The sequence below is a fragment of the Rattus norvegicus genome, chromosome 4, assembly GCF_021556685.1.
Source record: "Rattus norvegicus strain SHRSP/BbbUtx chromosome 4, alternate assembly SHRSP_T2T, whole genome shotgun sequence".
NCBI classification, from domain to species: Eukaryota; Metazoa; Chordata; class Mammalia; order Rodentia; family Muridae; genus Rattus; species Rattus norvegicus.
The window spans coordinates 183,345,144-183,365,223 of record NC_141537.1 but is presented as its reverse complement, the minus strand read 5'-3'; the positions used below and the strand labels follow the sequence as shown (position 1 = coordinate 183,365,223).

Sequence of the window (20,080 nt, the reverse complement as noted above, 5' to 3'; positions counted from 1 at the left end):
AAAATACACCCCATTTGAGTTTTCTCAGAGGACACGCCCTAGACCCTTGAGGTTTGAGGAGGTCGGGGAGTGATAGAGCTCAGCTTCCCTTCAGCAGCCTGTCAGGACAGGTTGCCCCATGTCTCCTCCCCACTGTTGACTGGGTCCTGAGGTTGGGGTGAGGAACACCTTTCTTCTACCAGCAGGCTGCATTTTACTAAATAGTTTCTTTTCTAGGATAAACATCTTCAGATTGATTAGCTTTTCTTTATACACAAAGCAGCTGTCAGTCTTATTTTGGTTGCTCTAAGAGTAGGTAGAGCTGTCACTCTTTCCTCGTGGGCGGGGCTCTGTTTATGCAACCTGGTCATAGCTGCTGATCTACCCTTGAATAGCAGAGACTGTGTTGTTAGAAAAGTTCTTCAAAGTCTGCAAAAGGGCCTCCAAGCCCTTAGGGGCTGATCTTTACCTATAATTTGTGGTTCTGCAAAGTTACCCATGGGTTCTTGAACCTTCTTATACGACCTCTCTTTTGCCTGGCATTCAGCATTCGAAGAGAAGCACTGCTTTTGAGACCCTTCTTTAGAGGGACAGAACCTAGAATATCTTCTGTTATACCACTTCTTGGTCTTTTCTTTTATAGGTAAGAGGGAGTAACAGGAGGTTGGCTCTGTTGTGATGTGCCAGCCAGAGAGAGGAGACTTCTGCCCTACATGAGGAAGCCTTCCTGCCCCTCTCCCTTTCTCCTTCTCCGTGAAACCCTGTTGTGCTATTGAGCTCTCACACCTACTGCCTTGAACTACAGTCCCTCATCTGTCCAGGATACCTGGGCTGTGAATAAACTTGCCCCCTCCTTGCCCACTTTCTTCTGTGTACTTAACTGACCTTTGAGCAGCATGTAGCTTGGACTCCAGTTAATTTTCTTTCACTTCTGCCTTTCCCCTGTGACGTTGGACATTCTTAAATTTCAATGTTAAAAGAAAAACAAAAGCAAAACTGTCAAGGTAAATCACAGTGTGTTAGATTTGAGCTCTTCTCTGAAATCTCCTGGGGTTTGGTTAAGTCCTCCATTCCAGCGACTACTGACACTTTCCTTCTGCCTCATTATTTCCTGCCTGTGAACTGTGGGTGCAGAGGGAATGTGGTAGGCCATCCCCTTGTGTAATGACATCATCTGACTCCGACCCTGGCACTCTCTCCTTTCCACACAGCCCTGTCATTCATTCATTTATTTCTCCTTCCAAGTGCACTGTTTAAAATTGAGTCTTTTTGTTTAAGATGCTAAACAAAACATATCATGCCTGGGTTTGGCATGATTTGTTTTTAATAAACTGAGAACTGCTTCATACAGATTTATGAATTATTGAGTCTGAAGAGGAATTGAACAAGAGAGTAACCATTAGGGGCTACTGCCAGGAGAGTTAAGCAATAAAGGGCTCCAACTAGATTCTTTCCAGAATTCTTCTCAGCAGACACGTGTCTATAATCTTACTGCCACATGTGGTTGCCATTGGCCCACAAAGGAACTTGACATTGGGAAGACTCATACGCATTCAGACTAGTGCTATCTATGAAAACCATAAAATTCTTTCATAAGATTATTCTAAATCAATAAGGAACCAAGCCTACAGCGCTCTGCTGACTGAATTAGATTCCACCAACAGCAAATTGCTTTAAGAAGCTTTAAATCAATCATGGGGACCAGTGGTGGAATACATTGTTGTTTTCCTTACTCTTGCCATGATAATGACAACCCCAAGCTTTTACAGAGCTTTATCAATTAAAAGAAAATTTGTCCTCTTTGAAAGATGAGTTTCTAGGTCGATACTATGAACAAAGCCCCGTTTTTCTGCACGCCTCCTGTGACTCCTGCTTTGAGAAGGCTGATTTGCTATTTAATTTCCCCTTTTTTGTGTATTTCCAGAGTGGTCATTTGTTTAGTCTTATTACTTTTTAATTTAAAAGAAAAGAAAGAAAGACATGGAGGGCCACAGTCCTTAGCTGTTGCTTTTCTTTTCTTTGTCTTATTTTCATGAACCGGTCTTTAGAACATAAGTAAAGTGTCTTAAGCCGATGTCCACAGAACGGGGTTGGGGGTAGGTAGCTAGAGCCTATGGCGCTGCTTTCTGGTGTTTGTGCTCCAGCGTAATCACTCCCTAGACTGTGGGGTGGAGGCTTGTGTAAAAGACATGGTGGTATGTTATCTTTGAGAAAAGTCATAAAAGTTCCAACTGGTTACCCTCTTGCTTGCCCTAAGAGAGTCCAGAGACCTGTGTTACAGAGAATGAGGGAGGCCTCCAGTGATGAGCCAGCACAGAGCTGAGGCCCAAGGCCAACCGCAGGAGAGGACTGGCTTTGGCCTATGCAAATAAATGAGCAAAGACTCATCATTCTTTGTCTGAGCAGATAGGTGTTAAAGTAATCTGTTATGGACAAATAATTAATTAATGCAAATTGTTCAGGGAATGATGTATTCCTGTTCTCTGGACACTACTCCCCTCAGATATTCAAAATATATATGTATATATACATACACACACACAGACATATACACACACACACACACACACACACACACACACACACACACACAAATCAAACGGAAGTCTTAGGTGATTCATTGATTAGCAAGTTACATAAGCGCTATTCACATTAGAAAGAGAATGGAACTGGCTGGATAGGTGGGGCCTGCCCATCACTTTGGTACACTGAGGCAGAAAGATGGCTGTAAGATTGAGACTGCCTTGGCTACATAGTGAGTTCGAGGCCAGCCAGGGCTACACGACAAGACCCTATCTCAATAAACAAACAAGCAAGCAAACAAGTCCCAAACAAACAAACAAACAAAAAACCCGAGAGGTATCTCAGAAAGGCAGGAATTTTAAAAGGTTATTAATCCGCATAGAGCTAAGGGTGAGTTCCTGACATGTCTAACTCTTTCAGGAATAAGATGTAATGTGTGTTTCATAGTATGATATATGCTGTCAGAAGGGATGAGGATATGTAATGGTTATCTCAACATTCTCTCTTCCCCCTCTCCCTCTCTCTCTCTGTGTGTGTGTGTGTGTGTGTGTGTAATTGCATATGTACACATGTGGAGGCCAGAGGACAGTTTTGGGTGTTGTTATTCAGAAAAGCTACCATTTTATTTTTTAGACAGGGCCTCTGGTTGGTCTAAAGATCGCCTGTGAGATGGGCTGGCTGTTCAGAAATTTCTAGGGATGGATATATCTTTGCTTCCTTAGTGCTGGGCTTACACGTCCATGCCACCATGCCTGGGGGTCAAACGCAGGTCCTCGTGCTTGCATAACAAGCACTTTGGTGAGTAGGTGATCTCCCTTGCTCTCAGGTTATTTTCTCAAACACCACCTACATTTACGTTAGTAGAAAAACAAGTTCAATATGAAACACAATTTAAAAAGTTAGAGATGGATGTCTACTTTGTAAAATACATTTGTTTAGTGCCTTTAAGCATATCCTTGTCCTGAACTTACGGCCATGATGAATTTAATTGAATAGTTCCCCTGTTAAGGCCGGCTACCTCATATTCCATATAACCCACAGAGAGATTTCCATGCTGACCATGGGGGTTAACTTCAGTTGGCTGACAAGTAGTTCATGCATTTAATAATATATTTTCTTTCAAAGTTTTTACATTCATTTGACTCCTTCAAGAATTATACAAGATGAGAATTATTGTAGGATAGTTTTTAGGGTAAAATAAAAATAACCCAAAGGGATGAAAGGCACTTTAAGATTTTTAGTATGTCTGGGCTCTGTGAGGAAGAGTGGAAAGGAGATATATCTTAGGAAGACTCTCAGGCTGTTGCCAAGGTACGCCTAGCAGTCTTTTGACCAGTCTGATCAGGTCTGGGCAGCAGCGGTGCCAGCCACAGAACACTCACCTACTGGCCCAACTTTGGAGAATGGGGAGAATTGTAACCCATACAGCAAGAAGAGGGGAAAGCTCTTGGAGTGTATAATCAAAAGTGGCAGGTTTAATGGTAAACATGCACAGGGGCCACCCCTCTTCTTTCTTTCTTCCATGTGCTGTTGTCCTTATTGTTGCTGTCCTGCCTCAGCCTTCATCCTCCAGAGTGACTGAGTTCCAGGCATGTGCATTCATTCATTCATTCATTCATTCATTCATTCATTCATTCATTCATTCATTTTACTACCAAAATGAAACCTTATGAATGAGCTCATTTTGGCAAGCTGGGCCTTTCCACATAGATATCCTCCGTCTGAGATGCACCTGTGAATAGAGACGTTTACTTAAAATTACTTTCAAAACCCTCCAACTAGTGAGGTGTCCGGGCCTTCCTGCACTCACGTGGTTTACCTCTTTCTCTTCCCAACGATGCAGAGTGTAATACCACGCTATGGTGCAACACTTTTGTAGGGTACTGTGTGCCAGGAGTCAGGTTTACTATGTCATATATTTTGGCCTAACAGGTTTATTTGTGTTTTTTTTTTTTTTAATAAAATTTACTTACTATTGTCTTCTGTGTCTCCGTGTGCCTACATGCACCATCCGAATGCAGTACCAGTGGAGGCCAGAGGAGGATGTCAAATCCTCTGAACTGGAGACATAGGAGGACATAAACTTCCATGTGGGGGCTGGGAAACAAACGTGGGTCCTTTGCAGGAGCAGCAAGTGCCCTGAACTACTGAGCCATCGCTCCAGCCCTGACCACACATATAGTGAAGGAAGGTTGCAATGTTGTTTGCTTATTTAATTAAATTCCTTCATTCATTCGTTCATTCACTCTTTTTGGAAGGCTGTATCTCAGGCTGGCCCTGAACTCCATGCTCCTAATCCTCTTGCTTCTATATCCTAAGTGCAGAGATTACAGACAGCGACTATGACTCCTGGTTTGTGTAGTGCTGGGGCTTGAATCCAGGGCTTATTCCTGTTTTAAAGCAGAGGGAGAGGTAGGCTCAGAAATGTTCCATGATTATTTGGGTATCTCTCTAGGCACTTTTAGAGATTTTCTTTAGGTGTGTGAGCACATATATGATTCACGTGTGTGAGCCTGGTATACACGTAAATCACTGTACCAGACAGGGCCACTGGATTCCCTGAGGAACAGGAGTTACCTGTGATTGTAAGCTGCCTGACGTGGGTGCTGGGAACTAAACCCAGGTTCTCTTGCAAGAGTGGCAAATGCTTTTAACCACTGAGCCACATCTCTGTAGCCTATCTATAAGCTATGTTCTTATGAAAATCTACAACTACAAAAAACGTCAGGCTTTCTTCCAACACACATAATCCTCTTCACAGTCCTTGTTTGACAAGGGGGTTAAGGAGCCAGCTGAATTTTAAGAGACCAAGTAAAATGCTGTCAAACACAGTTAAGAGCGTCACAGAATAGAAATGTGGGTTTCTTATAGGAGGGGGCTCTATACCACCTGGTGGACAGCTGGAAATAGTTTGGGCTAATATTTCGCCAATTAAAACTTATTTCACTGCATGTGCTATGAAAGCATTTTATTAGCCAGAGAAGATTTTTTGACCAGTTTAAAAAAAACACATTTTGCATATATAATTCTGAAACTTTTGTCTCCATCTTATTTCAACTTTTGTTTCAATGCAATCTCTAGCTCTCACAAAGGACATGGAACACAGTTGTAGACCATGGCTCTGCCTATCTGGTACTTTTTTATTTTATCATGTCGTATCTTACTTTGTGTGCATGTGTGCCTGGGAACCAGACTGGGTCAACCCTGGTTGTTGCTCCTCCAGAGCTGTACTCCTTAGGTTTTGAGACAGGTTTCCCATTTGGAACCCAAGGGTTGGCAATTGGCTAAACTGGCTGGCCCAATGAGTCATGGGAATCTTGTCTCTGCCTTTCCTGTGCCAGAATCACCTGCATGCATCACCATGCCCAGTCAGAACTTTACCTGCAGAACTATGTCTCCGTCCATATTCCTTTTTGTAATTTAATATTTTTCTTCCCATAAGGTGGACCAAAATTCAGGCAGGCCCAACCAGCAAAAGCACTTGTGCCAAGTCTGAAGACCCAAGTTTGATCCCACATGATATAAAGAAAGAACTTACTTCCCTAAGTTGTCCTCTGACTATCACACACATGTATTATACACATATGCCCCCTCATTCATTCATTCATTCATTCTTAAATATATACATATCTTATGTACATACATACACACACATAATACATACCTTACATACACACATACATACATACCATACACACACATAATACATACCTTACATGCACACATACATACATACCATACATACATACACATATATTTTACATATATACATCCATTCATATATACATACATACATACATACACATACATACATACCTTACACACACACACACACACACCCCTAGATTATAAAAAAGAAAGAGGTGTCAAAACATAATTTTCTCAGAACTGGATTTTTTTCATCCCCCCCTCCTTTCTCAAAATTAACCAATTAAAGTCTCATTATGTATCCTTGTGTCAACCAGGCTGGCCTCAAACTCACAGAGATCGGCCTGTCCCTGCGTCCTAAGTGCTGGGATTAAAAGTGCACACCACTATGCCTGGCTGCATTATTCATTTTTATACCAAAGATAAATGTAAAATTAGACCTAAAATTCAGAGCTACAAAATTGAGACTCACCATGAGGAAGAACTATGCATAAGCAAATTATTTCCAAACTGACACACCAGGGTACTCAGCCCCTTTCTGGGCACACTGCTACCTGCAGGTTGATACACCAGGGTGCCCAGGGCCTCTCACTGCCTGGCTGCTCTTGCCTTTCTCTGTGCTTTTAAAAGATGGAACCCTTGGTCATTATCCTGTGGGCCTCCGGCTCTGCTTAGAACACAGTGGGGCATTCCTGAGCTCTACATCTTGTGGGGTCCGTAATTAAAGATGCAGCTTGTATAGGTAAGCCCAGCCGGTCCTTAGCAGTCTTGGTGGTGGATTTATAGCCTATCAGAAAGTCAAAATCCTGTTTCCCATTCATCCCAATAAAGCGGCAGGAGTTTCCTGGAGGGAATCTGACAAGCCTGATTGTTCACAGCTGGGGAGTACAGGGCTGGTTCCCACTAGTGAGAGTTAACTCTCTCTTTCCCTGTTTACCTCTTGGCTTTAAAAGCAGGAGTTGGAGCCCAAGGATCTGTAACAGATACTCAGGGTTGTATAATAGCATCCTGAACACCCGTTTGTGCTCATGCAAGATGAGGGAGGGTTGATCTAGATCTAGTGACATAATAATGTATAACGCCAGAGGATTTTGGTTTTCTTTTTGTTGCTCTTTTTCTCACGTAGCCCAGGCAGGCCTCAGAGTCACTGTGTAGCCAAGGATGGCCTTGCATTTCTGATTCTCCTACTTCTAGTTTAGGAGGGTTGGATTGCGGCCCACACACCATGTCAGGTTTATGTTGTGCTGGGGAGCAGGGCCTCTATCAACTCAGCTACACCCCCAGCTCCTACTGTCAGCCTCAGGCAAGAATACAGAGTCTGAACTGTAACTCACAGAAGCCATTTAAATCGTCACCTGAAAGGACGGAATAGTGAAACGCCCTTTGTTCTCAAAGATTCAAAGCATGAGAATTACAGGACATTTACTCTCAGACATTGCTGTGAGGAGACCCAGTACTAGGTATGTCCGATAACTTTAATTTTAAGATTTTACTATATTTTTATTTATTTACACATTTGTGCATGTGTGCACACATGTGCGCACATTACATGCACACATGCCAGTGTATATATGGCACTCAGAGGATAAGCCTATGTTCTTTCCTTCCACCACGTGGGCCCCAGGGATTGCTCTCCGGTGGTCGGGTTTGGCCTCGAGAGCCTTTACTCGACGAGCCATCTCACTGCCCTATGTAAAGCAATTAAAAACAGGAAGGACTCACCTGAGGTTGCAGATTCAGAGATGTGAGCCCCTGCTTTCTTGGCATCATTGGGTCCTGTGCATGTAATGAGGCAGAACATTGGTAGACGCACAGCAGAACAGATGCTCGCCTCATGGGATCTGGGAAGCAGATGGAGGAAGAGGTCAGAGGATGAGATACATGGTCTCCATGGCCCACGTCATTGTCCAATCACCTTTCAGAAGTAGCATCACTCTCTGGGGACCAAACCTACAGGAGCCTTTTGGAAGACACTTTGTATCCATTCAAGTGTGGCATCTCTTTTGGGCATGCCTTGACTGGACTGAGTGTACTCAGAAGTTTTGCCCAATATTCTAAATGTTGCTTGTTGAGGGCATTTGGGTGCGAGCTGAATATTTAAAACAGTGAGTGCTCAGTCAAGCAGATTGTTCTTGCTCTCATGAATGGCCCTTGCCCAGGCAGTTAAAGAGTCTGAATAGAACAAAAGAAGGAATTCCCCAGGTAGCGGAAGTTGAATTTATCTACTCTCCCTTCGTCAGAGGTAAATTGGAGCATTGACAGTCAAGAGTCTCCTCATGACTAAAATTCTTATAATACAGACACTTCTGTGCATGTACGGAGACTGTGTGGGTTCTGCTTCTCTGGAGGACTCAGACTGAGGCATAGGTCACTTACTAAGATTGTTACTTTAGGTACTAGACACTATTAGAAAATAACCTTCCAATCCCCATCATTGTGGCTGTTCCTGAAGACTTGTGGGAGGATCCCGTCACGGTCACCTAGAACCCTCAAGGAGGCGCATCTGAGGCAGAGGCATGTTCCTGGGAAGGGAAATGAAGGGGCGTCTTAGTTAGAGTTTAGTGAACAGACACCATGACCAAGGCAACTCTTATAAAGGACATTTAATTGCGATGGCTTACAGGTTCAGAGGTTCAGTCCGTTATCATCAAGGTGGGAACATGGCAGCATCCAGGCAGGCATGGTGCAGGAGGAGCTGAGAGTTCTACATCTTCATCTGAAGGCTGCTAGGACTGAGGGTCTTAAAGCCCACACCCACAGTGACATACCTACTCCAACAAAGCTACACTTTAATAGTGCCACTCCCTGGGCCAAGCATATACAAACCATCATGGAGTGTCAGTGGCTGGAAGGGAAGAAGCAGAAGTCAACAAGAGGAAAGGAAATATATTCAAAGTTGGTCTGTGACAGCATCCTTTCTTTTATCTGGCATTTATCTTTTCATTTATCTGGCAAACATATGAGAATCTGCCATATGGCAACTAGTTCTTATCCCTGTGACAAAAAACCTAATGGAAACAGGGTAAGAAAGGAAAAGATTTATTTTGGATCACAATTCCAGAGAATCACAGTCCATTGTGAGAAGGCAAAGGGAGCCACCAAGTCCAGCAGTGGGGGCTTGTGGACATGACCATAAATAGGAAGCAGAAAACACAGCTGGAACTACTGGCTACAATCTTCAGAGGGGTCCCTAGTGACAACCAGGCCCCTCAACTTCCTCAAGAAGTTTGCCCAGTCATCCTCAAGACTCAGCCAAAGTGGTGCTCCATGTAGGGGCCTGGGTGGTCCCCTGAGATGCGGAGGTCAGAGGTGACAGTTTAGAGCTCTGAGGCAGTAATGTTAGTAAGGCCTCCCACTGTCCTGGGAGTTTACACTTCTACTTTTTTGGCATCCCAATAAAATGTTATTTATAAAAATGAGCAGCAGGCCAGATTCAATCTGTAGGACTTCCTTTCTCCTGATATAGAAATTCACAGTCTAGGCCACACATGGACAAGCGAAGGATTCTAAAATGAGTGAGGAGGATTTTCAAGGCGATGTTTCTGTAGACCTTCATGTTCCAAAGCCTTTATACCCGTTCATTTTGCTTTTCTATTAAAATAATATGTCTCCTGTGCCATTTGTTGGTGATGAACTAAGTTCTTTATACTTTGAGTGTGAATTATAAATAAAAAAGGAAATTTTTACTTTTAAAAATAGCACTAATTCATATGGAATGCCTCTTGCATATATCAGGTTTTTTCCTTAATATTTTCTTAATTCTAATACCTCCTTTGTAGTCATATTTCTCCCCGATATTTGTTAACAGCCCAGTGTAACATGTTAATAGTCCCAAGAAAACACATTGACATGTTTTCGTTATTTTTTTCCCTCAGTGCTAAGGTTGAAGCTCAGCTTCACAAATGCTATCCATCCTGTAAAGTTTAAAAACTTAATAGCATAGCTTGATAAAGCACCAATAAGCCTTGATTTTAAAATCTTTTTTTTTTTTAAGAAACAAAACCAGCAACAACTGTAGGTTTTGTTATTTTGTCTCCCCCCAGGAGCCAATAAGCCTTGATTTTAAAATCCTTTTTTTTTTAAGAAACAAAACCAGCAACAACTGTAGGTTTTGTTATTTTGTCTCCCCCCGCCCCCCCCTCCCGAGCTGAGGACCGAACCCAGGGCCTTGCGCTTGGCAAGCGCTCTACCACTGAGCTAAATCCCCAGCCCCTCACAACTGTAGGTTTTAAGTTGATGCTGATTCCTAGGTTCACATAGATCTTGCTCCTCAGTACTCAGTGGCACATCACCGGAATCATGTAAACCTGGGACCTGTAACACGCTCACTCACCTTTGAAAATCGAGGACGCACGCACACGCGCAGAAGAATACAGACACCCCGCTCTGTCCTTCCGTTTGCTTAGAAATTGTGTTTGAAGGTTTCCTTCTGTGCAGAGCACTGGCAGAGTGTGGGAAAGGGGTTTCATTGGGGTGAATGAGGTGACCTCAGATCTTGGCAAGTCAAAACATTTCTTTTAATCGTCCTCCGATTTCTTGGCGTGTCACTAAATGTTGATAATGACAAGGGGCGTGCCCCGGTGCTGGTGGGGCTCCGACAGGACAGTTTGAGTTTTTAGGTTTCAGAAGCTATACATCTTTCCCATTTGCCCTCGTTTTTTAAACACACACAAACACATTATTTTATTCTAGTCGTTTATTCCGAGGCATTGAAGCAGCAGAACCACTCTATTTTCCCATACTCTGCAGAGGCTCTGAGCCAGCTCTGTGTGGCCCCTTCTGTCTTTTCCCCATGATGCACCGTGTCGTGACAGAGATGATGATACTTCAGTACTGAAGGCTGTGATAAAGAAGGGCCGACTTCATACTGTCACAGTTCATTACAGCACTTTACTCCAGCCTGAGGTTTATGCAAACACACCTCCTCTGGAAAAACATCACTGGAGAGAAACAGGAGTCCTGGAAAATAACTGCCATCAGTCACAGAGAGATGGGGAAAGGCAGACAGCACAGGAGGAAGCGAACCCCCTCACACCTCCGTAAATTGTTTATTTCAGTCATGGAAAAGGTTGCTTCCTATTTTCTCAATGGGCCATACTCAAATCCATCATGAAACCTTCCGGCATAATTCAGGTTGGAAAGGCTTAGGTTTCCGAAAAGAAAGCCATTTCCCAGTCAGAGATAAATCGGCAAGGCAGAAACACCGCTTTATCTTTTTTTAACTTTATTTTTATTTGCGTGCCAGAGATCCAACAAACGAAGGCTAAGCAGAAGCTGTACCTCTGAGCCACGTCTCCAGACCAATTATTTTCTTTTTGATATGCGTCTTCTCAGGCCTTTTGAAATATTTTTAAATGGATTTTGTTTATACAGTGTAGTGGATTAAGGGGCAGCTCGCTGAATATCCATCCTCCAGCGAATCTGAGGACCTGTGAATGAGAGAGTACTCCTGTCCTGGATTACCTGAGGTACATACTGCTCCTCAGGACTATCCTGTGACCTTGGAAGACAGATGCAGAGAGAAGTCAGTACACAGATAGAGGGAGAGGCTGGAGTGACTGCTGCCTCGCAGAAGAAGAATGTGCTGGTGTCACCAGGATCTGGAAGGCACTGGGTGGGGGGGAGGGGCGGCTTGCCTAGACTTTCAGAAGGAGCAGAGGCCTAGTAACAGCTTACCTTCTGGAAATGAGGGAAAACAAACTGGAGTAGCTTTAAGCTGTTATGTTTGTGGGAATTTGTTGCAGAACTTAATGCACACAGAGCACAGAAATAATAAGAATAAATTTGTGTTAGCCGCTTACTTAGTGCATCCGTGACGTATGCCTAGAGGTAGCATGTAGACATGAGGTTGGCCACTGCCATCCAGTGTAGTCTGTTAGCAAAGGTTGTAAGACCAGTGTTTATTATAACAATGCAGGCTACACAGGTCACAAGCAGTGTTTGCGTTGGAGGGAAAACATATAAAGCAAGCTACTCTTGACACACCTATTAATATACATATATATACATATATACATATATACATATATACATATATACATATATATATATATTCTGAAGTATACTGCATGAAGGATATATCTCAAGGATATATGTCTTTTCTACAAATGCCTAGAGAGCAAAACTAGAACATCTAAAATGCTATGAATGGACCTGGGCATTTTAATAATCTGGTTTTATCCCAGGCAGTCTGAATTTTTACATGAAAATATTTCTCTAGTTTTACAATGGAAGCTAGCTGGTGAACTGGTCCTAGTATATATCCCTCTCATGCAGAAATGAGACTAATGAAGTATTTTTAAGGTTCGGTGAAGATAATTTATTTTGTCCATTCATCTTAAAGATACAAGGTAACGTTGTTAATGGATCTACAGAACTATGGGATCCCTTCTGCAACCCAGTCTCTCCACACTTCACCACTAATAGAACCATCTCAACATGAGCAATCATTCCCACTCCCAACTCCAGCCCAAGGCAACCAGCATCTGCTTGTCTTTATGAATTTGCTTTTTCTAGACACTTCACAGAAATTGAATGAGAAAGGACTTGATTTTCTGTACTCGGTTTCTTTAATGCAATCTGGTATTTTGGAGGTTTATACAAAGCACTAGAAATACTTGCTTTTTTTTTTTCCAGCAAATGGTACTCACCCATGTTCAGAAACTAGACTCCTGGAGTATCATGGATAACACTGCTCTATCCATTCCAGAATAGAGTCTTAACTTTTTCTTCTTTAGAAGGATGCCCAAGTACCTAAGAGAGACAGAGCTGAATTATATACTGAGGTCTTCCTTCACCCCCAAATTCTTCCAAGCTGGATATAGCAGTTAACAAATCCCAACATATAAAGCTCACTCACTCCCATCTTGAACGGTGCTCCTGTGGTCATTTATTTACTTATTCACTTATTTATCTGTTCCAGACAGCCTCGTGGACGCCAAGTGGTTTCTCACTTCTTCTAATGAGTGATGATACTGACTGGGTCCTTTTAAGCCATCCAGATAGACTTCCATTGTTAGCTCATTGTCACTCCTTGACTCAAGTATGTGTGTGTAGGTATGCACACTGATGTTTGTTCTTTATTCCCTTAACCAAGAACGGTATATAGCATACCAGAAGAGGCGAGGCAGTAGGAAGAACTGAGAAGTGAAATAATGAAGATACTGAGGGAAAGAAATAAGAATAAAGGAGATGTGAGGTGTGAGCGGGCAGGAGGAAGGCACCTTATTAAAAGGAATACATGCGGTGCTCGAAGGCAGCTCACATTCTTAATAGCCACACTGGTGAGACGGTGACAATGGTTGGTTTGGAAGCTCTGTGTCCAGAGTAATGACATCAGGTGCCTGCTTACCGGCTCACCTCACAGCGCTTGCTTGGGATGGATAGTTCTTCGAGCTGAGGCTAATAAGAGTTGTGTTGCAGAACCCCATTTACCCACACGGAGACTCTGGCTACACTGGGCTCATTAACACTCCCTCCCAGAAGTAAAAGAGCACAACACCTGGTGCCTGGGCTCCTTCCCATGATGTGTAAGCAGCTGACAGTTCTACATAGGGAGACACCTTGATGGTGTAGCTGCCTATGCTCCTGTGACTCCACCCATATTCCTCCAGTAAATCAGCCCCACAGACTCACTGGTTCATCTACTTACACTTAGGATCATTTGTTTGGCCTATTTGTCCCTCTCTATCTGGGGTGCATAGAAATAGACTTCTATTTATAGAATAGATACAGGCCTGCAATCCCAGTGTCTCAGGAAGCTAAGAAGGATCAAAAATTCAAGACCAGCATGGCTACAGTGTGTTCAAGGATACCCTGAACAACCTAGTAAAACCCTGTCTCAAAATACAAAATATAAAAGAGAGTTGGGGAGAGAAGGGATTGGGGGCTGAATACAGTGTATGCATGTGTGTGCATGTACATGAGTGTATGTGTGTGTATATATGTGTATGTATATATGTGTGTGTACATGTACATCAGAATACTGTCAAATAAGACTTTTTTAAATGCAAAAGTAGGGCTGGAGATAAAGCTCATAGGCAAAATGGTTGCCCTGCATATCCTACCCTCTGTACCATAAAAACAATGAAGGGAAAGAAAAAGTCATGAAGAGAAAGAAGAAGGGGGAAGGGGAAGGGAGGGAGGAGAGAGAAAGAAGAAATAAAGATGGATGAGATCTTAGACCATCTTAGACCGGAAGAGGATTTCAAGTCCCCTGGGAATGGAATTAGATGCAGTTATAACAGCCCTAAACAGGTGCTGGGAACTGATCTCCATGGGAGACCATAAATCACTCCTGAACCCATTCTCCAGCCACAATTGTTTAATCCTAGTCTCAAAGGATGGCATTCTCCCCACCTCGTGTGCAGTCAGATAACATATTTATATTTGAAGGACTTTCCTATTCTATACCAGAAATTGAGCCACTGGACTATGGCTCTCAGGATTTACAAAACTATAAAAAAAGGGGGGGTATATATGTTCCTCACCATTTGAATCTATATCATATGTTAACATATGTGAGCTATGCAGATCAAAGACTAGGACTGGTTTCAGTACAGAAATCAGAGCCATACAGTAAGAGGACTCTTATCTTTGGCAATGGTCTTGACTATAAACTTGGTCCACTCATCCTCCGTTCGTTAATATTGTTTAGAAACTCTTATTTTGAAAATTCCATCAGTGCCAGTTTATGAGCCAAACAACAAAAAGCCTGATCTCATTTCTTTATTGTCACACTTCATATATAAGATGCTGAAGCAATATGCCTTAGTAATTGAGTTTATAAATAAATAGAGATTCCATCTCATACAATGCCTGGTGCTTGGTATAGGCTATTTTGAGACTCGAATTACATGTTTTCCTCCCATCTCATCTCATAAGAAAAGCCATATATTTAAATCCTAGAATGTTGGGCTTATGGTGCTCACTCAGTCCTCAGAGTCCGTTACATTCCCCTGAATTTACTAGGAAGTCCCCCTCCCCTTTCACTAGGTATTACAAAAATGCTCTAAGAGCCTCCACAGTGAACAGGGAATTATTTATTTATTTATTTTAATTATTTATTTGTTTTCTACAAATGATACTTAATGCCAAAAGGGCTTCGTTTCAAATGCCACTTAGGGTTTCACCACAACACAGACTGGATACCAATTAAGGTCAGCAGAAACAGGTGTGGGTGTGATACTGGGGGTGCAGATGTGCTCAAATAAAGGGCTTGGTTAACTATGCAGTGTTCCACCCCATAACTAATATGTTCCAGACAACAGTGCAGTTGAACCGTGAGCATTCTTGAAGCTTAATCCCACTCATAGCACTGGATAAGAATAGCTTCAAGAGCGTGGGATCGCTGCAATCACTCAGCAATTCTGAAGGTAATGTCCCTGCAAACATCCTGACTTGGCATTCTAAAGTCCTGGATGTTTGGGGAAGCATTAAAAACAAACTCCAGCGTCTGGGCCAGGAAGTAGCAGAGTGATCTAAGCTCTTCCTGTGAAAGAGTTAGGACAGGAGTTCAGATCCTGAGGAATGCTGGGTGTGCTTGTCAGTTCTATGTAATTCTAGCCTTGGGAAACTGAGACCGGATCCTCAGAGAAACAGGACAGGAAAGACTGGCAAGATCAATGAGCTCTGGGTTTGATTGAGAAGCCCTGTTTCAAAGAAGAGCGTGGCTGTTTCTACACGCATGCGCACATGATTGCGCATGCCCGTGGGGGTGGAGGAACAGCCAAACCTGTGACTCTCAGTATGCTGCTCCGTGTACTTTATTAAAAAATTTAAAGTTAAAGAGCAGAGGATCTGTGGCTCACGCCTTTGATCCTAGCACTGGGAAGGCAGAGGCAGGTGGATCTCTGAGATTAGCCTGGTCCACAGACCAAGATGCTATCTCTAAACCATTCAAAGCATGCATATTTCATGTATATTATTTGAGTAAAAATACCCTTGGGACCTAGGTTTGGGTGCTGTATTAGATAAGAAAAACTTGATTTACTTTTCTCTAATTTAAATGAAGCCTAAAGGTCCATGTTCTGGGGCATAAAGTCAGTTATGAGCTAGCGATGCAACACTGCTGGTAAAAATGCTTGCCTAGCATTCGGGAAGCCGTGGTTTCTGTCCTCAGCACTCCAAACCTGGTCTGATGGGAATACACCTGTAATTTGAGCAGACAGGAATCAGAAGTTCAAGGTATCCTTGGCTATACAGGAAGCTTAAGACCTTCCAGGGCTAGGGAGATCGTGTCTCAAAACAAAAATCTTTTACGATTTATTGAACACAGAATAGCATGTCTGAAACAAGCTCTTCTGTTACTATTGAGTAGAAAAAGTTCGGCGTATCCACTACGACCATTTGTAGTGATTTTTAGAATACAGTGCTAACCGACTGTGTGTGCTTGCACATTCAGGCTTCCTATGTTTTGTTCCCATTCTCGCTACAACCTGCAGCTCAAACCTAGGTGGAAGCAGCCTGTATTCGAATCCAGATCTGTCTGCCGTTAGAGATTATTTTTATGGTGCTAGCAATTGAAACCATCTAGGATAGGACTAGCAAGTGACTCTGCAGATAAATATTAATGACTCAAGTTTGACTCCCAGTACCCACATAGTAGACACAGGGGACTGATTCCCAGGCTATCCTGTTTTTCACTTGTAAGGATTGACACAAACCTTCCCCTGAGCTGGAGAAACCGCTCTGTTTAAGAGCACTCGTGGTTCTTGCAGAGGACCCAGGTCCATTTCCTAATAACCATCTTTAACTCCAGTTCCAAGGAATCATCCTGGCAAACAGATGTTGCACATGCGTGCTGGTAAACAAAAGCCCATTCATATTGTGTGCTAAGGCACTCCACCACCCAGCTGTACCTGCAGCCCACACTAAAGCTGATCAGTGTATCTTGAAACATTTACCAATGACCTTGGTTTGGGTGTTTAAACATTAGCAAATTAATGAGATTCCAGTTCATTTAAAGGGACTCTCATGTAGAATTAAAAAGCAAAAGCCATCTTTCTGCAAATGAAATCCTTATCTTTGGGGCACAGTGGTTAACATGCAGTTCTTTGCAGTGGTCCCAAGTTTGTTCTAAGCGTTCACAGATCAGGTAGGTCACAAATGCTTTTTACCCCAGGTTCAGAAGGATCTACCAACCTCTGGCCTCTGGGGGCACCTGCATCCTTGGTTGTGTACAGTATTCACTAAAAATCCTCTAAAATGAAAGAAGACAACAAAAAACCCTTACCTTTAACCGGGAGTTCACAAACCTCTGAAACTCAAGTATTCCTTCTCTAATCAATACTAGTAAAACTGTTCTGGAAGATGTCTTTTGGCAGCAAAAAGGCAAAACTGTTAATCTATTATTTAACTTTTCTGACTCGAAGACATTAAAATGCCAGTAAATCTGCCAGGTGGTGGCAGCATACACCTAAAATCCCAGCACTTTTGAGAGGCAGAGGCAGGATGATCTTTCTGAGTTCAAGGCCAGCCTAGTCTGCAAAGCAAAGTCCAAGACAGGAAGGTACACCAAGCCATGTCTTGAAAAAACAAAACTATTTTCACTTTTGCTTATAAACTGCACTATAAAGCAACTGAATCCTTTCTTACTGTTTTATTGGTTTTTTTTTTTTTGCAACTCTTGCTTTAGTGTTTTGTTGTGTTTAATTTGCTACTTCTAAAAGAGAAAACTATAGTTACGTTTTGTTTTACAGAAATACCCTGGTAATGAACTACAATTTTCTAAATTAGATGTGACGTTTCAGCATTTTTGTTAAATTACTTTCCTGGGAGTTAGAACAGCAATCCCATTTTTAATACCTCATAACTTTAAGTTTTTGGATGTTAAAGAGGCTTTTATTTATTTTTATATTTATTTAATAATTACTTTGCGTCCCAATATCATTCCCCTCTTCTCCAAGCTTCCCCCACCCATCTCCTCCTCTTCTTCTCCTGAGAAGGGGAGAAGCTGACGTCTAAGACTTAAGTTTTTTTACTAATTTCATTGACCTATGGATACTGAATCCTAAACCTAGCACATTAAAAGAAACAAAGAAGTTCCACTGGTTCAGTTATCGGCAAGGTTAACTAACCAAACCTTGAACATACCCATCTCTTTTAAAAATGAGGTGAACAAACGTCTGGGTGGTTCCCCCATTATGGTACAGTGTGGCACGGGAAGAAACATAGGCAACCAGAAAGAAACTTGCTTTTTTAATTCAACAGGCTGCTTAACTTGAAGTATAAACAAATTTAAACGCCCCTTCCCCCCAACGTCCCTCAGAGTCCACTTCACCCGCTCTGCTTGGCTGCCAGCCTCTTGTCTCTCTCTTCGGCGATGGTGAGGCGGATTCCTTTTCCTCGAGGAAGGGAGATCCACGGCTTGTTGCCCTTCCCGATCACGAAGATGTTGGAGAGGCGGGTGGCGAAGCCATTGCCGTTGGCATCTTTCACATGGACCACGTCAAAGGAGCCAGGATGGCGCTCGCGGTTGGTGATGATGCCGATGCGGCCCAGGTTGGCGCCTCCGGTTACCATGCACAGGTTGCCGGTATCAAACTTGATGGCATCGGTGATTTTGCCGCTGTCTAGCGAGATCTGCACGGTGTCGTTGACCTTGATGAGCGGGTCAGGGTAGCGGATGGTTCGCGCGTCGTGCGTCACGAGGTGCGGGATGCCCTTGGTACCCACGAAGACCTTCCTCACCTTGCACAGCTTGTACTTGGCCTCCTCGGGCGTGATGCGGTGCACCGCGAAGCGGCCCTTGGTGTCGTAGACCAGGCGGAAGTTCTCACCGCTCTTGTCTATGCTGATGACATCCATGAAGCCAGCTGGGTAGGCCACATCGGTTCTGACCTTGCCGTCGACCTTAATGAGGCGCTGCATGCAGATCTTCTTCACCTCATCGCCGGTCAGAGCGTACTTGAGCCTATTCCTCAGGAAGATGGCGAGCGGCAGGCACTCCCGCAGGCGGTGCGGGCCGGCAGATGGCCGGGGCGCGAACACGCCGGTCAGTTTGTCCAGCATCCAGTGACGTGGGGCCGCCACACGCTTCAGGTGTTTCTTGGGACCGCGAGCCATGGCGGAGCAGCAAGCGGAAACACACCCTTCTCCTTCCCAGAGCACAAGCGAGTGAGGAGAGCTGCGCGCGCAATTGAGAAACCCCGCCCATCCGGGTCCTTTCCAGTGGGCGGAACTTCCTAGCGCCATCTGGAGGAGCGGCGCTGACAGGGCTCTGAGTTAAGGAGCTTTTCTGCCTGAACTCTTGATGAGGAGCAAGGCAAGCTACCTGCCTTCAGGGAGAATGCAGTCAGTAAGATCAAGAAAACTCACTTGAATACGTATTTTATACTAATTTTATTACATTTAGTCCCTTAGTCTGTGTGTGCGCATGAGTGGTACGAGCATGCGTATGCGTGCTTGCGTGTGTGCCTATACGTGTACGTGCGTGCTGTGCGTGCCTGTAAGAATGATTCCTGGGAGTTTGTTCTCTTCTAGCGAGTAGGGCCTGGGAGCTGGAGTTAGGTCCGCATGTTTAGAGGCACCGTGCCCTCTTACCATTTTACGCCATCTAAACAGCCCCTTAGTACTATTTCGTAAACGCATTTTGTTTGTGTCTTCTTTAAGACACCCACCATCCCAGTGACTCTCAAACCTTCCTAATGCGGCAACGCCCCCACTATAAAATTATTTTTGTTGCTACTTCATAACCGTAACTTTGCTATTATGAATCATAACGTAAATAATCTGATATTCAGGATATCGTATATATACAACTCCAGATAAGTGCTGAGCAGATTGGACTAGTTGCCATTTTTGAGGACAGTCCAACCCCATGTGTATAAACCTGTGGATAACGTTCAGAAGACAGTTTTGTGCAATTTAGAATAGGGAGAATACATTTGCTGAAAATCAGACCTTGCAACCAGCAGGGCTTATAAAGGTA

General features: G+C 43.4%; 1 protein-coding gene, 1 long non-coding RNA gene and 1 pseudogene across 6 annotated transcripts in view; 1 reads left to right on the top strand and 2 right to left on the bottom strand.

The window, feature by feature from the left end:
- The window catches only part of Tmtc1 (transmembrane O-mannosyltransferase targeting cadherins 1), a 209,708-nt gene that overhangs the window by 69,548 nt on the left and 120,080 nt on the right, over nt 1–20,080 (top strand).
- LOC147995160 (uncharacterized) lies at nt 10,832–16,300 on the bottom strand. The gene is made up of 3 exons (XR_015686261.1): nt 16,237–16,300; nt 12,801–12,903; nt 10,832–11,109 (listed from the first exon to the last, which is right to left on the bottom strand). It is a non-coding gene; the product is annotated as an uncharacterized LOC147995160 (long non-coding RNA).
- On the bottom strand, nt 18,332–19,268 carry Rps4x-ps13 (ribosomal protein S4, X-linked, pseudogene 13; annotated as a pseudogene). The gene is given in 1 exon segment (NR_197407.1): nt 18,332–19,268. The product of NR_197407.1 is annotated as a ribosomal protein S4, X-linked, pseudogene 13 (transcript).